Genomic DNA, 16297 nt, shown 5'->3' on the forward strand with positions numbered 1-16297 from the left:
TGAACCTTCTTAAAAAGGTAAAGCACACCTATTCTTAGTAATACAATGCTTTTAAGAACAGGATGAAAAGATTTGTTGGATCCTGAAATTCTGCAGAGCAGTAATTAATATAGCAATGGAAGTTTCTGCTATTCCTCGCATATGAATTCCCTGCAAAGCTTTCGTTGTTGTGGAACAGTGGTAATCATACTTTCCAATGAGCTGCATCTATCTAAAGGGACAGAGCAATTAAATAATGTTAACCAATTATAATGAGTGAAAAACATGCATAATTCTAGTTGAACCACTTGTGTGTTAATGGGTTCCACCATGGGGTAAATAGGTTGCTAACATTTTGCACATCTACTTGCATATGTTACAGAAAATAGTTGTCAAGATGTCTAAGCTGTTAAAACAGATTTGCAGTCCAAGGAGCCAAATCTGAAAATACAGTGGTAGTGAACATAGAGATCAGACTGCCTTAGAGACCACTCTGGTGGGCAAACCCCTCAATTTAAAAACTTGCAGCCGTTTAGTCTCATGATGATAAAATATGATGTTCCATTGAACAGCTAAAAGCCATCTACTTGGCTCCAAATGTGAGAGACAAAAGACCTACTTGCTAAAGTCTGAAAAACGGAAACAGTTTTGAAGAGAAACAAACTTAAATAAATTTAAATCACTGAGTGAGAAAGAGGAAGAGAAAAAGACAGAGAACATGGGGAGACTTGCCAAATTGAGGTACTGTTGGCTGAGCTTTCAGAACTCCTGACTTAGCACCAGGAAGGGTTAGGATTCAAGAACAATTAACAGAGGTGGGGAGGGGGAGGGTTAGTAGGTTCTCATATTAAGTTGGGAATTTGATTAAATCCCCAAGTTCATCATGGGGACCTGACAAAGATGTATTTAACATTTGCTAAACTCTTGGGAAGATAAAGCCCTTCGGAAAAGATTTTAAAAAATACTGGATGTATTTCCTCTTCCCTTTCCTCTAAGAAAAGGATGAGTGTGGTTTATTATCCTTAATTATTGTAGTCAGACTCCCTTGCTTCACCTGACAACAAATTGGCTTATCAGCCAAGGACTATTAGTTGTGCATTAACATCAAGTTAGACACTATCAGTCTTCAATAAACTCAATGAATAATAACTTTACATTCGAACAGAGCTCTATAATCTGTAAACTATTTTTCACAATATTTTTTTCTCTTTCCTTTGAGACCCTGGAGCAGGGCTTGGCAAATTACAGCCCACGAAACAAATCCTCCCAGCCACCTGGTTTTATAAATATTTATTGGGACACAGCCATGCTCATTTGTGTATGCATTGTCTATGGCTGCATTTGTGCTACAAAAGCAGAGTTGAGCAGAGATTGAGCAGAGACTGTATAGCCTGTAAAGGTTAAAATATGTACTCTTTGGCCCTTTATAATAAAAGTGAGCTGACCCTTGCCCTGCTGCAGTGCTGGTACCCTCTTCAAGTCACCTAGCTTGCTGACCTTTGTTTTATAATGATATTTGTAATTGTATCATTTTCTAAAGTACAAGCTATTTGAAGGCAAGAGCTGTGTTTGACTCATTTTTGTATCCACTGAAATAATTAAAACAGTAGATAATGAAAAGAAAAAAATTAATAAAATTATCTTATTCTCTTAAAAATCCTACTAGATTATGATCCTCACCTTTCAGATCTGGAAATGGAGTAGAAGTAAAGTGGTGGTTTATTTTATTCTGACATGTGGTTAATTTTTTAAAATATATTTAAATTGATTTCAGAGAGGAAGGGAGAGGGAGAGAGAGATAGAAACATCAATGATGAGAGAGAATCATTGATCAGCTGCCTCCTGCATGCCCCCTACTGGCGATCGAGCCTGCAACCCCAGGCATGTGCCCTTGACCAGAATCAAACCTGGGACCCTTCAGTCCACAGGCCAATGCTCTATCCACTGAGTCAAACCAGCTAGGGCTGACATGTGGTTCATTTTAAAACACTATGCAAATACATTAAAAAGTACCTATTTTTACTTTGTTTTCAAACATTATTGAACATAACATTTACTTTGTTTTAAGATGATTTGTTGATGGAGTTGTAACATTACATCTGCAACCATAGCTTACCAAGTTAATGCATAATCAATATTTCATTACCCACTGTTTCTTTGGTTTATATCTGTAATAATTGTTTCAAGACCTTTCTCTTTCTCTATTCATAAACTAGTTAGACTATATAGAACAAGCATGTTGCATGTGGAGACATTACTAGAGGAATGATTAGTTATCAAAGGTTATAACGGCACCAACATAGAAATTATAAGGTATTATCAGGAAAGCTTAACTTCCCAGCTGAGTTTCAGCTGTGCTTACAAATCTTATCTTCTTCACTCTACCCTTCATCAGCACCTTTGGGCTCTGCAAAAAGCATGCACAGCAAGGAAGTGAAAGAAGATAGAGACCAATTCTTTAAAATATCTTCCAGATAATAAAAGCATAGGAAATATTTTCTAACTCATTCTACTGAGCAGCATGATCTTAATAGCAACCAAAAAAGACATTACTAAGAAGGAAAATTACAGACTAATATTTGTTATGATTATAAATGCAAACATCCTTAGCAAAATATTAACAAATAAAATCAAACTTTATACAAAAAGAATCCTACCCATGACCAAGTGGGATTTATTTGAGGTATGTAAGGCTGGTCCAACATGTGAAATTATATTAATACTAGAGGCCTGGTGCACAAATTCATGCATGGGTGGGGTCTGGCCAGTTCACCCCAATGGGGGCCAATAAGGGCAGCCAAAGGCGGGGGGGAGCTGTGGGCAGTTGACCAGCTGGCCTCACCCCAAATCAGAAGGGGGGGCCTGGTTGGGGGAGGGCTGTCCAGGGGGAGGGGCCACAAGAGGTTGGGGGGGAACAATGGGGGCTCCAATGGGGCCAGTTGGCCACTGCAGTGCCCATCATAGTGACTGGTTGTTCTGGTCGTTCCAGTAATTCCATCATTCCCTGTTGTTCCAGTTGCTTGGCTTTTATATATATACTAGAGGCTCGGTGCATGAAATTTGTGCACTGGGGGAGGGGTATCCCTTAGCCCAGCCTGCACCCTCTCCAATCTGGGACTCCTTGGGGGATGTCTGACTGCTGGTTTAGGCTGGATCTCACAGAGATCAGGCCTAAACCAGCAGTTGGACATCCCTCTCACAATCCGGAACTGCTGGCTCCTAACCGCTCGCCTGCCTGCATGCCTGATCACCCCCTAACTGCTCCCCTGCTGGCCTGATTAACACCTAACTACTCCCCTGCCAGCCCGATCGCCCCCAACTGCCCTCCCCTGCTGGCCTGGTTGCCCCCAACTGCCCTCCCTTTCTGGCCTGATCTCACCCCCAACTGCCCTCCCCTGCAGGCCTGGTCCCCCCCACTGACCTCCCCTGCTGGCCTGGTCACCCCAACTGCCTGCCGGCCTGATGGCCCCCAACTACCTCTGCCTGCCTGATCACCCCTGCCATCCTCTGCCGGCCAATTTGGTTCTGATTGGACAGTTTCTATGCCAGTCAGTGTCAAAAGCTCCACCTCCTAGGCAGCCATTGGCTCCTCACAGTTGACCCAGATTTGGTTCTGATTGGTTGGTTTCTATGCCAGTCAGCGTCTCTGGGCCTATCAATGGGGCCTTATTAGGAAGGCTGGGCTGATCAGCAGCCCCAGTGGAGGCCTGGAGAGAAATGGAGGTGCTGCTGCTGACCAGGCCCAGAAAGAAAGAGAGAGGCAAGTGCTGATCAACAGCTGCCACAGAGGCTACAGATCTGCCACAGAGGCTACAGATCAGATCCTGCTTCTCTCTTCAGGCCTCTCTCTGGGCCTGATTCGCAGCCCCCTCAGCAGTCAGTGCTGGGTCACAACAGCAACCCAGTGCTGACTGCAGGACTGACTTCCGGTTGGTTGAGCCTCCCAGTTGTTGTGGATGGGACGGACCCAGGGTTTTTATATATTAGGATTAGGATACATAATCTACCACATTGACAGGTTAAAGAGAAAAAAACCCTATCTAATAAAAGAATAATATGCAAATTGGCCGTACCTCCGCTACACCCACAAGCCACGCCCACAAACCATGCCCGTAAGCCAATCAGGAGCGAATATGCAAATAAACCCAACAAAGATGGCTACAGCCACAGAGAGCAGGAGTGAGGCTTGGGTTTCCCCGGCAATGGAGTAAGCCAAGCTTCTGCAGCCCTGGCCGGCCCAGGCCTCTGCTTAAGGCTACAAAGTTTCAATTATAGAAGATACATAAATCCCAACAGAAATGGCTGCCGCCACGGAGCAAGCAGAAGGCTTGGCTCCACTCCACACTACAAAGTTTCAATTGTAGAAGATAAATAAACCCCAGATACCAGGGACTCTGCTTGGGTCACCAGGGGGTGTGGCTGGCCTGCAAACCACCACAGGCCCCTTGCCCAGGCTGCCCCATGCCCCAAGGGAACCCCCACCCTGATCCAGGACACCCTTCAGGGCAAACCAGCTGGCCCCCACCTGTGCACCAGGCCTCTATCCTATCTAATAAAAGAGTAATATGCAGATTGACCATCACTCCAACACACAAGATGGCTGCCCCTATGTGGTCAAAGATCCTGCCCCCATGTGGACACAAGATGGCCACCACAAGATGGAAAGCAAGGGAGGGCAGTTGGGAGGGACCAGGCCTGCAAGGGAGGGCAGTTGTGGGCGATCAGGCCAGCAGGGGAGGGTAGTTGGGAGGGACCAGGCCTGCAAGGGAGGGCAGTTGGGGGTGATGAAGTCTGCAGGGGAGGGCAGTTAGGGGTGACCAAGCTGGCAGAGGAGGGAAGTTGGCGGCGACCAGGCCTGCCAGGAAAGGCAGTTGGGAGGGACCCAGGCCTGCAGGGGAGGGCAATTGGGGAGGACCAGGCCTGCAGGGGAGGGCAGTTAGGGGTGACCAGGCCTTCAGGGGAGGGCAGTTAGGGGTGACCAGGCCTGCAGGGGAGGGCAGTTAGGGGTGACCAGGCCTGCAGGGGAGGGCAGTTAGGGGCAAACAGGCTGGCAGGGGAGCAGTTAGGCATCAATCAGGCTGTCAGGGGAGTGGTTAGGGGGTGATCAGGCTGGCAGGCAGAAGCGGTTATGGGCAATCAGGAAGGCAGGCAGGCGAGCAGTTGGGAGCCAGCAGTCCTGGATTGTGAGAGGGATGTCTGACTGCCCATTTAGGCCCGATCCCACCGGGCAGTCGGACATCCCTCGAGGGGTCACAGATTAGAGAGAGTGCAGGCTGGGCTGAGGGCCACCACCCCCGTGCACAAATTTCATGCACCAGGCCTCTAGTCATATATAATACCAATAGATGCAGAAAAAGCATTCAACAGATTTCAACACCTATTAATAATAAAAATTCTTAGGAAATTAGAAACAAAGGAAAATTTTTTAACTTGATAAATAATATCTACAGAAAACATAAAGCTAACTCTATACTTACTAATGACAAAATATCTGTTTCTCTCTAAAGTGGGGAATAAAACAAGGGTGCCTCTCTCATCACTGCTATTTACTGTCACACAAGAAGTCTTAGTGAATTCAAGAAGAGAAGAAAATAGTATAAAAATATGTATATTAGAAAGGAAAAAATAAAAGTGTCTTCATTTAGAAATATAATTGTCTACATAAAAATATGAAAGAATAGACAAAAGAAGTAGAAACTAATAAGCAATTATAGCAAGGTTAAAGGATACAAGGTCAATACAGAAAAGTCAATTGCATTTCTGTATACTAGCAATGAACAAGTACAATTTGAAATTTAAAGTGAAATATATTAGCACCAAAAGAATGAAATACTTAGATATAAATCTAACAAAATATTTTTAAGATCTTTATTAGAAAAACTAGAGGCCCGGTGCATGAAAATTCATGCACTCGGGTGGGTCCCTCAGCCCACCCTGTAGCCTCTTGCAATCTGGGACCCCTCGGGTAGGGTCCCTAGGCCTGGCCTGAGATCAGGGCCTATTGAGGCTTTCCTTCCCCTGGCTGCTAGCAACTGGCCCCGCCCCCACCACTGCCAATGCTTGCCATCTGTGCAGCACTGCCCGCCCCTCCCCACCTCCCCTGCCACCAGTTGCCTCCCTCTGCAGGCGACAGGTGTGGGGTGCGATCGCTTGGCTGGCCTGGGCCTCCCTCTGAGGGGCTATCGCTGGTTGGCCCCACACACCTGCCACAGCATCACTGGCCAGTGGCCTGTGTCTCCCTCTGTGGGGCAATCGATGGCAGGGCCCCCAGATCGATCACCCGGCAGAGGGAGGCCCTGCCCACCCACTGTAGTGCCACCAGCTGGGTAGCCTGGGCCTCCCTCTTTTTTTTTTTTTTTAAGTAAGTGTAATTTTTACTGAGCGATACAGAACTGAGTACAATGAAGAGTTTACGAAGATGGAAATGCACTGCACCCCCGCCCCTGCCACCCCCAACACCCAGAGACTACAGTACTTAGAAGTTACACGCAACAGCCATAACTGTTGAATATCTGTTTGTAACAAACAAACCATCGCATATTTATACTGTATCACATCAAGTGATTATAGAAATCCATTTATATATTGTTGATATAAAATATTTTTCCTGTAAAAAATATTTTTTAAAAAGTATAGAAGACATGTGCAGTTGAAAACCCTGCCAGGACAGCCAGTCTGTAAACATTCAGTGAGTATGTGCTTTGGAAGGGCGCCTGTGCCTCCTGCCCACAGCAACTCCAGCAGGGTCGGCGAGGGTGCGCCCCGGCTGCCACTTTGGGCAGGACTGAGCTGGACCAGGGTGGGTGGGTACAGCAGGGCCTGGCACTGTGCCCTTCTCCAGCCTTGCATCAGGATCAGGGTCAGGGTCAGGGCTGGGGGCAGGCAGATTGCAGTTTCACTCTGAGTTCCATACTCAGCCTAATTTTGGTTGCAACTCATGGCTTTTTCTGGCTTCTCGGAGGTACTTTGGGTGGGTGCCCTGGCAGAGATGCTGGAGAAGTGCCCACAGCTGCCTGGTTGGGCATCTCTCGGGCCCAGAGCCTCTGTCCTGTCTCCTGCAAGCCTGGCCCCAAGTAGAACAGGACTAGCATGGTCCTGAATTTAAACAGCCTGGGTTTCTTCCTGGTGTGGCTGATCTGAGTTTCACAAAAAAGCCTGGCCAATGCTGGCTGTGCTGAGCCTCATTGAAGAGTTTTTCATGCAGCAAGGAAGAGCCCTCTGGGATCCTTCTCCTCCTCCCTCTCCTTATCTCATGCTCCTCCTCCTCTTCCTCCTTCCAGCCCATCGTCGCTTCTTCTCCAGCTGTTCCAGCAGTGGGTTGCCTTCTGAGTCGGGGGTCTTAATGCTGTCGGTCCTGACAATGCAGGTGGGGCGATGCTGGTTGAGCATCAGAATGAGCTGCTGCTGCTCCTGCTTCAGCTTCTCCATCTGGGTTTTCAGCTCCACATTCATGAGCACCAGCCACTCAGATTCCTGATCCAGAAACTCTGTCCACTCCTTCTTCTTGTTCAGGCATCAGGCTGCCACCACTTTGCTCTTTTCCCAGGGCCTTTTCCTCCGCTGCTCTTCCTCATCTAGCTCACTTTTCACAGGTTGAGGCCTCTTGCCCAGTTTCACCTCCAGGAAGCACAAAAGGGTGATCATGGCCCCAATGTTGTGGATGTCAGCGTATTTCAGCTCCTCTGCAGTCAGGGCCAAGCTGGGGAGTCCGGTCAGGGGGCTGAGCCCTGGCAGAGAGCCCACAGTCATGGAAGGATCCAGGATCTGCCCAGGCTTCATAGCAGGAGGAGTAGCAGTCCAGCCCTACAGAAGCTATGGGCAGAGGTGGCAACCCCAGAGCCTGGGCCAGGCTGCAAAGCACTGTGCCCGCTCAGGAGCCACTGTAGCACCAGCCCCACTCTGCAGTGTCCACTGCTGCCAGCGCCTCCCGTCGCAGCTGCCGAGCGTCCCTCCCGCAGGCTGTGGTGTGTGGCCTGGATCTCCCTCTTTGAGGCAATTGATCATTGGGGCTCTGCCTGCCTGCCTGATCACCCCTAACCACTCACCTGCCTGCCTGATTGCCCCTAACCATTTACTAAGGGGCGGAGCCAGCCTGGGTAAGGGGCCATAATGGTTCTGGTCTCTGGTCATTCTGGTTGTTCTGCCGTTTCAGTCACTGGGCTTTTATTATATAGGATTATATAATAAATAATCCTATAAACACTTTGATGAAAGATGTAAATAAATTAAGATACATTCCATTTCAGGAAAATAAGATGACATTATTAAGATATCAGTTTTCCCAAACTGATATACAGATTCAATGCAATGCCAACCGGATTATTTTGTAAATATCAACACACTAGTTTGCCCTTGAGCAACACAGGGGTTAGGGATGCTGACAAAAACTCACAAGGTAAAAAAACCCAGGTATAACTTTTGATTCACTAAAAACTTAACCACTAATAGCCTACTATTGATCAGAAGTCTTACCAATAACATAAACAGTTAATTAACACTTATTTTGTATGTTATTTGTATTATATGCTGTATTCCTACAATAAAGTGAGTTATAGAAAAGAAAGTTTTTAAGAAAAGATAAATTTGCAGTATCGTACATATTTACTGAAAAAATTGTGTATAAGTGGACTCATGCAGTTCAAATCTGTATTGTTTAAGGGTCAACTGTATTCAAAAGTTTATTTGAAAGGCAAACACTCAGAATAGCCAACACAATACTGGAGAATAAAATCAGGAGATTGACACTACCTGATTTTAAGACTTAATATAAAGCTATGATGATCAAGGTAATGTGGTCTTAGCAAAAAGACAGACAAATAACTAAAATGAACAGAATAGACAGTTCAGAAATAGAACCACATAAATATCGTTTTTGAATGATCTCTGTCTAGGAACAAAGGCAATTCAATAGAGAAAAGATCATCTTTTCCACAAATGGTACTAGAACAACTGGACAACTACATGCAAAGAAAAAAGAATCTGCATTAGAACCTTAGACCTTTCACAAAAATTAGCTCAAAATGGATCTAAAACTTAAAGTAAAATGCAAAAATATAAAATTTATAGAAGACAAAATAGGTAAAAATCATCCATAATATTAAAAGCCAATGGAAAATATGAGTTAAATATCAAATGAAAAATTTTTAACTTATATGGTACTTGAAAACCATGATTAGGCTACTTAACTATGGCAAAAACTTGTCTTCATAGCAACAAAATATATATTTGTTACCTAGTGCATAAGGATACAGACACAGGAGTAGGCAGCTGAGTTTCCCTCGGTGCCTGGGGCAGCTCACTGTAGTCTCTTTGCCCCACTTAGTCACCGTTCCATGGACACCACTTTCCTTATCTGTATTGAGTTGGCAGAAAACTCCTCATTAGAATCATCTACTTCATCTCAGGCTCTCCTTTCACCAAAGCTTGATAGTCAGAATTTACATCCCCTTCCCTGACCTCTGGTGGATCCTGAATGTGATAAAGATGGGTGGGTGATCTGCCGTGGCTAGTGTGTTTGTCAGAATCCTCCACCCTCTATTGGCCATCAGCTCATAAGCTTCATTGGCACAATCTTTTCCTTCTGAGGTAGATGAAGTTTTCCTGTGAAGAGCAGAGGAAGTCCTCTATACAAAAATTAAGAGTAATTTTTATCTTAACCTATTAGGGTGGTTGGGCTACTCAGTTTGGCTTAGAAACTTCAAATTTCATCTTCCGTAATATTCTTCAGGCTGCCACAGTCTATAATAATTTGAACGTCTTCTAGTTAATTTTCTTCAAGATCAGTCATCAGTACATACTGGAAACGAACTCAAGATTTACTTCAACATAATCCTTGAGGGAGAGAGAGGGTGTGGATAGACACATAGATGAAACAGGAGTTGCAAAGTATTGATAATTATTGAAGTTTTGATGGGTTTGTGAGAATACATTTTTACTCTTCTATCTAGGTATACATATGTTTTAAAATATCCATAATAAGAAGTTTTTCAAAATTGCCCCTTACAGTGGATATTATAGAAACAGGATGAAGCTTGTCCCAGATACACTTCTACATCCCCCCTGTCTTCACTACATCTTATACCTATTGATGGATTTAATCAATTAGAGGTGAACCAGATTTTAGAACTTAATATTTGTTGCAAAAGTTCCATAATAAGCCCTGCTGGTGTGGCTCAGTCCGTTGGAGCATCATCCCATACACCAAAATGTTGAGGGTTCTATCCCCTGTTATGGAGTGTGTGGGAGGCAACTGATCAATGCTTCCTTCTCACACCTCTCTCTCTCTCTCTCTCTCTCTCTCTCTCTCTCTCTCTCTCTCTCTCTCTGGAATAACAATGAAAGTTCCATAATAGTTTTTTGTCTAAAGCCTTATAGTTAAGACTCAACTAACCATGTTTATTTTTTATGTGGACCACAATAGCCAGTGGCATCACAGTAGTAATGTCCACCCAGAAATTGAAGTTACTGAGTTGGATGTTGGGCAATAAAAATCTCTGTCCATTAAAACTCAATATAAACTCATCAGGGTTATTACTATTTGTAATAATAGCAGCCATATGATCATTGTTTTTGCACTCTGATACTGGCATTAACTTTATCTGGACAGCTGTGATACCATTTAACTAGCTAGATTTCATTGGTTTCATACATATTGTTCTGGGGATGATTCCAGCTTTAAGAGAAACATAAGTCTGAACCCAATTTATTAATATTCCAGGGTGTTACAATTAATCAAAACTCTTCTTTGGTGCCTTGATGACCAAGTTGGTTTACTAAGTTGACAGTGGGAACACTTTGTATATTAGCTCTTTGTCAGGGCAAAGTTTTTCACTGCGTGATTGTCCTTATCCAGATATTAAGGATCTTGCTGTCTCTTTACTTTCCTACCCATTTCCTCCCAAAGCAGGGCTCAAGTTCTAACTTTTACATTTATTATCTAGTGGCAAGTTCAGTTTATAATTTTTTGCATATATATGCATTCAAAAACCATTAGTATTTATCCACACACAAACTACACACACATAAGCACACATACATTAAGCACAGTGACTACCTGGTCAATGATCAATAACTACTTTTATGACTTATTGAAATATACAGATTTTTAGTGGAATAAAAAAAAATACTATGATCAAAAAATTTACCATATAAAATCGGATTTTTTTTTATCAAAGACATAAATGAATGCTATGTGTGTGAAACATCTTCCTAGTCTCTGTATTGAAACAAAGATAAATAAGAGCTTAATATATATGTAAACTCATGAACGAAGTGAAGTTAGCTAATGGAGAGTAAAAAACTCAGTAAATTCCAGATTTCTTTCAGGATGTTGCTATGGTGATCTCAGGTTGGCCCCATAGATTCCAGGAAAACTTACTGACAAATTCTTGGCCCCCTATTGCCAACTCAACTAATCTATTGAGTAGTAATAAAGACACAGTAAAATATCAGTCACCTCTTTCATTAGAAAACTGGGGAATAGCTGTTTTAGAATCTGAATCAGTAGCTGTCTGTCACTGATTCCCAGTCACTGTTTTTCCCAATAAGCCATGTGTTTAAATTTGTTAATCATGAAGTGCAGCAGGAATCCTGGAAATGCTATATCATCACTACACAAGTTTACGGTGTTCTTTTTATGGTGTTCTTACTAAGTTTGCAATTAAAAAGTGGTTTCCTGATGTAAAATTTGAATTTGTTTGCCATGACAATTAGTTAACAGTCTCAATTAATCGGTTAAGAAAACCTTTCTTATCTTCCAGAAGAGGTGGATAATTGAAAGATAAATTCCTTTGCACAGAATTTTCTTAGAGCTGATCTCTATCTCCTTCTATTACTTTTAATGGAATCGGAGCTTACTTATACTTGCTTAAAGTTTTTTTCTAAAAATAAAATCTAAATAAACTTTTTCTCCGTTCTATATAAACACTAGAGAACTACTAAAATTACATTAAAACATAGACTTTATACAGGTGCTATCTGGCTGTCCATTTCTATGTATAGAATCATAACTGAAAGTCATTGATATTTGAGAAAAAATTATGAAGAAAAAATATTCAGTGAAATAACTGAAAACTAAGCTTGAGACTTTAATTTTGAACTAGAAATCCTTAAATAAAATTGTTTGGTTGTATAGCATCTAAGTTCAAATTGCAATTATGCACTAATATTTTGAGCAAAGAATGAATAAAATGCTGGTCTTTTCCACAAAATTCTAAAATCATATTACTTCTCAGTTTTCCCTGCATATATTTTCTTGCAAGGTAATCACACAAAAAATATTTTTATAAAATATTCCAGGATACCATCAGTTTCCTCAAAATCTTTATAAAACTTCTGATAATCAAATTATTTATTACTCGCTGTACAATTGGTTTGCATTGAATTTTCTCATGTTCATCAAACAATTGATAAGAAAACTCGGTAGGCAGGGTATATGCTAGTTTAGTAAGGGTTGTTCAAGCAAAAACTTGTTTTATAAATTACATTATTATTAAAAATATCTCTTAAAATAACATTATTTATGCAACTTCTGTAATTGGAGGGGCTGAAATCGGAATGATGACTATTCAGATGACAGGGGTGACTTAGTAATTACCTCTTACAATGGATGCTGTAGTACCTCCAAAATTCCCTGTTAGGACTGAGCTGCTTATTGTCCTAGCTTCTAGGGGTGTTACCTGCTGACAGCTCACAGCTGAGCCCTTCCACAGAAATAGCCTACTACTGAAGGCCACGGTAAGGCCCTCCCTGGGGTTAGCCCTCTTTCAGTAACTACTTAATGAAGGAGAATAAAAGCTCAAGAAACTTACTTCAACTTGGAGCAAATCTGAAGAGCCAATTCCAATTTTAAATTTCTTCTTAGGATTGGCTGAAACACTTATTGTAATTCCATCACAATTCAAATTTTCCCTTTACCGAGTCCTACTTCCCTCACTCTGTTGTTCCTAAGAGCACTCCTCAACATATAGCTGAATGCAAACCTCCATCTCGATACTGTTACCAGGGAACCCAGTCTGAAACTGTTGGTGCCTTGAGCAATCCTATTAAGGAAAATCTAAAATAAGAGTTTGGAGTTGGATCACCTAGTAGCAGGCTGGCAATGAAGAACAATCACTACTTGTAAGTTTAGTACTGACAGCCCTTGGCATGAAGTAGAAATAATTGCCATGGTGGTGAACTAGAATCTGATTTACTGGAATGGAATATACTGGCAGGTGCAAGATCTCTATCATTTTAGAGGTTTTCAGAAAGCTAGCAATTATGAGAATTTTTTTATGACATCTATTGATGCGCTGGAGAAAGTCATGAAAGACTGAAGATGAGTAATCATCAATTTAAAATAAAATGAGAGGCCCTTCTTAATTATAAATTAGGCTTATTAATATTTATTTATAAATGCTTCTTTAATAATACTTATTAACATAACAGAGATCCAGAGAATATTGAATTTGCAACACTGGCAAGTTTGCTATACCAGGTCATCATGTAATTGAAATGGAATTAGACCCTGAAATTGGGATGGAAACCCCTGATCAATAAACTTGAAAACCTTCAAATCTGAAATTTCCCTGAATCCTTTGAGCCTGAGAACTGGCCAGCTCCTCCTTGTTAAAGTTGAGTGCTCCTCCATTGCTTAAAGATATCTAGAGTCCTCTGCTTTGCAAGACCTGAGGTAAGAATACCTCCTCCCTAACTCCAGCTCCTGGGATCTACCTCACCCTCTTTCCTGGACAACAGTTCAGTAACTAAGATCAAGTCACAACAAAACCCAATCATGGATGTGCAAGGGAAGTGAATATAACTTGAAGGAGCTTCAGGACCTAACCAAAATGTCCTGGAAGGATCTAGGAGAGTGTATGAGGTGAAACATAAAGTTCAATAGAGATAAGCTTATTGATATGGAAGCAAACTAGTGATACAAAAAACTAACACTCTGACAAGGACCCTGGAAGATAATGCTAACATATTACTAGGTTGGCTGTTAAAATCTTGGAGAAAACAATGTCCGACACTAAGTGATGAAGAAATGATGAGTGTAGAAGTAGGGATTAAAGGGCTCAAGGAAGTATATATCGTAGAATGAATATGCTGTTGTATTAGATTGCCATAACGAAATACCACAGACTGGGTGGCTTAAACAGCAGAGATTTTTTTTTTCTTACAGTTCTAGAGGCTATAAGTCTAAGATCAAGGTTTTGGCACATTTGGTTTCTTCTGGTTGCCTTCTTGCTGTGTCGTCACATGGTCTTTTCTCTGTGTGCCCGCATTCCTGGTGTCTCTTTGTGTGTGTGAGTTTCCTCTTTTTATAAAGACACCAGTAAGACTGGATTAGGGCCTACCCCAATGGCATCATTTTAACTTGATCACCTCTTTGAAGGCCCAATCTCCAAATACAGACATATTCTGAGGTATTGGGGTTAAGGCTTGGACATTTAATTTTTTTTTTCCCTTTTGAGGAGAACACAATTTAGCTTATAATACTATGTGAAACTGAAAATGTCATCAGCCAACCACATGTGAGGGAAGAGCACAGAGGACATTCCATTTACCAAAGTAATAATGGATATGCTGGTAACTCAGTGGCAGTATATGTCAGCTTGAGCAGAATCATTACTCAAGAGCAAGTTCACCCAATCCTCTCTGTGATCCACCCCCATGGCCCTGCTGCTCTTTTATTCAGAGCACACCTGTGGTTATATGGGGGACCCCTCTGACTAGATGATAAAGGGAGAACATGTGAAAGCTGGAAAAGAAATGTTGCTGCTACATATCAGCCCCACTCAGGGATATTCCTGAAAGACACTGGTAAGGGAAACTCTCCGACTCTCCATGGAAAGAAAAGTCACCTGAGGTAAGAATACACCCAGACCCATGGGTAATAACAAATAGCTTGGCTGGTTGGTGACAGGTAAAGACCTCCTCACACTCCCAGTGACCCACTTGAAAGATTTTATTTTTCTCAGCCCCACCACTGTAAGCTGAGAGAGACCATATATCTTAGTTTCTAGGGTGGCAGGCAGGGATGGGGGGATGTTGCAAAAATCCCATTAAGTTTTAAGTTACTCTGCCACCAATTCCTTTAGGTTCCTTGTGCCAAGAGGCCAGCGGGCCAGGAAAGAAACCACATTATTAGCAGAGAAGGGAAGACTGTATTTGCACCAAGGTGATAGGTACTCTTCCTGCACAATTTCAAGTGAATAAGTATAGGGCCCCAACCTGAGACAAGCACAACAAGCAATCCTCAAGACCTCAGGGTTGGGGGCCAGGGTCATATCGCTGGGCAAGTCTGTTAGAGCAGAAAGTTGCTAGCCAATGGCAAAGGGTATCTACAATAGGTAGAATAAGAGGGGGTGATGAAAATCTCTTGTAGTTGCAAGGCCAACTGTTGTAACTGGGACTGTACTATTTTTATTTTATTTTTTGTAAATTTCCCCAGAAAAAAGAGTCTAACCAAAATCCTGAAGAAAGCTGTTCCAGGATTAGTTGAGCTTACATAAAGCAAGAGGATCTCAGCAACACAAGTAATGACCTGTAGTCAAAGCTGTGGTGTGTGTTACCAGGAACTTACACCCCCCAAAATTGCTAACACTGAAGAGCTGCCTTGCCCAGGATTATGGTCTCCCCTCAAGCAGCCTGTATCCATATTGACTGATGAGGAACAAAGGTCTCCTGTCCCCTTGGCATAATACTAGGCAATTTGAGGTATTTCTGAAGGCTTCACAACTTCAGAGAACACCCTGAGATGATTGAGTTCTCCATTGCAACCACATCACAGCTCAACATTTCTTTCTGCCAAATCCCAGTTCCCTCATTCCACTATAGGTGTTGTTTCAGGAAGCACTTCCCAATAAATCTCTGCAGACTAATCTCCATCTCACTCTGTTTCAACATTAAGATATTGCTAATCCCACTATGTACCCAGTGCTACCACCACCACGGCTCCTCTCCCTCCTCCTCCTATTACTACAAAATGTTAATTATGGAAGTATGATATTTATTTGTGTATAAAAAATTCTCAAAGCCATATGTACTGTTATTTTTTATTATATGTTTGTAATCTATACTAATAATAGAGAAATATGCAAATTATCCGTTACAGTGTCACGTCACAACCGGATTAGCAGGCTGCGTTCCCACCCTCTGCTCAGGCAGCTGCAAGGCCTGGGGTAGGATAGGATACAATAAGAGGGGATAAGAAAAGAGAGGGCCCTAACCGGTTTGGCTCAGTGGATAGAGCGTCGGCCTGTGGACTCAATGGTCCCAGGTTCAATTCCAGTCAAGGGCATGTACCTTGGTTGTGGGCACATACCCAGTAGGG

At 42.5% G+C, this 16297-nt stretch overlaps 1 pseudogene across 1 annotated transcript; it reads right to left on the minus strand.

Annotated features, from left to right (window-relative positions):
• Nucleotides 1-7224: 7224 nt before the first annotated feature.
• On the minus strand, nt 7225-7758 carry LOC308239184 (jun dimerization protein 2-like; annotated as a pseudogene). The gene has a single exon. The product of its transcript is annotated as a jun dimerization protein 2-like (transcript).
• Nucleotides 7759-16297: the final 8539 nt, after the last annotated feature.

This window comes from Plecotus auritus (assembly GCF_963455305.1).
Source record: "Plecotus auritus genome assembly, chromosome: 1".
NCBI lineage: Eukaryota > Metazoa > Chordata > Mammalia > Chiroptera > Vespertilionidae > Plecotus > Plecotus auritus.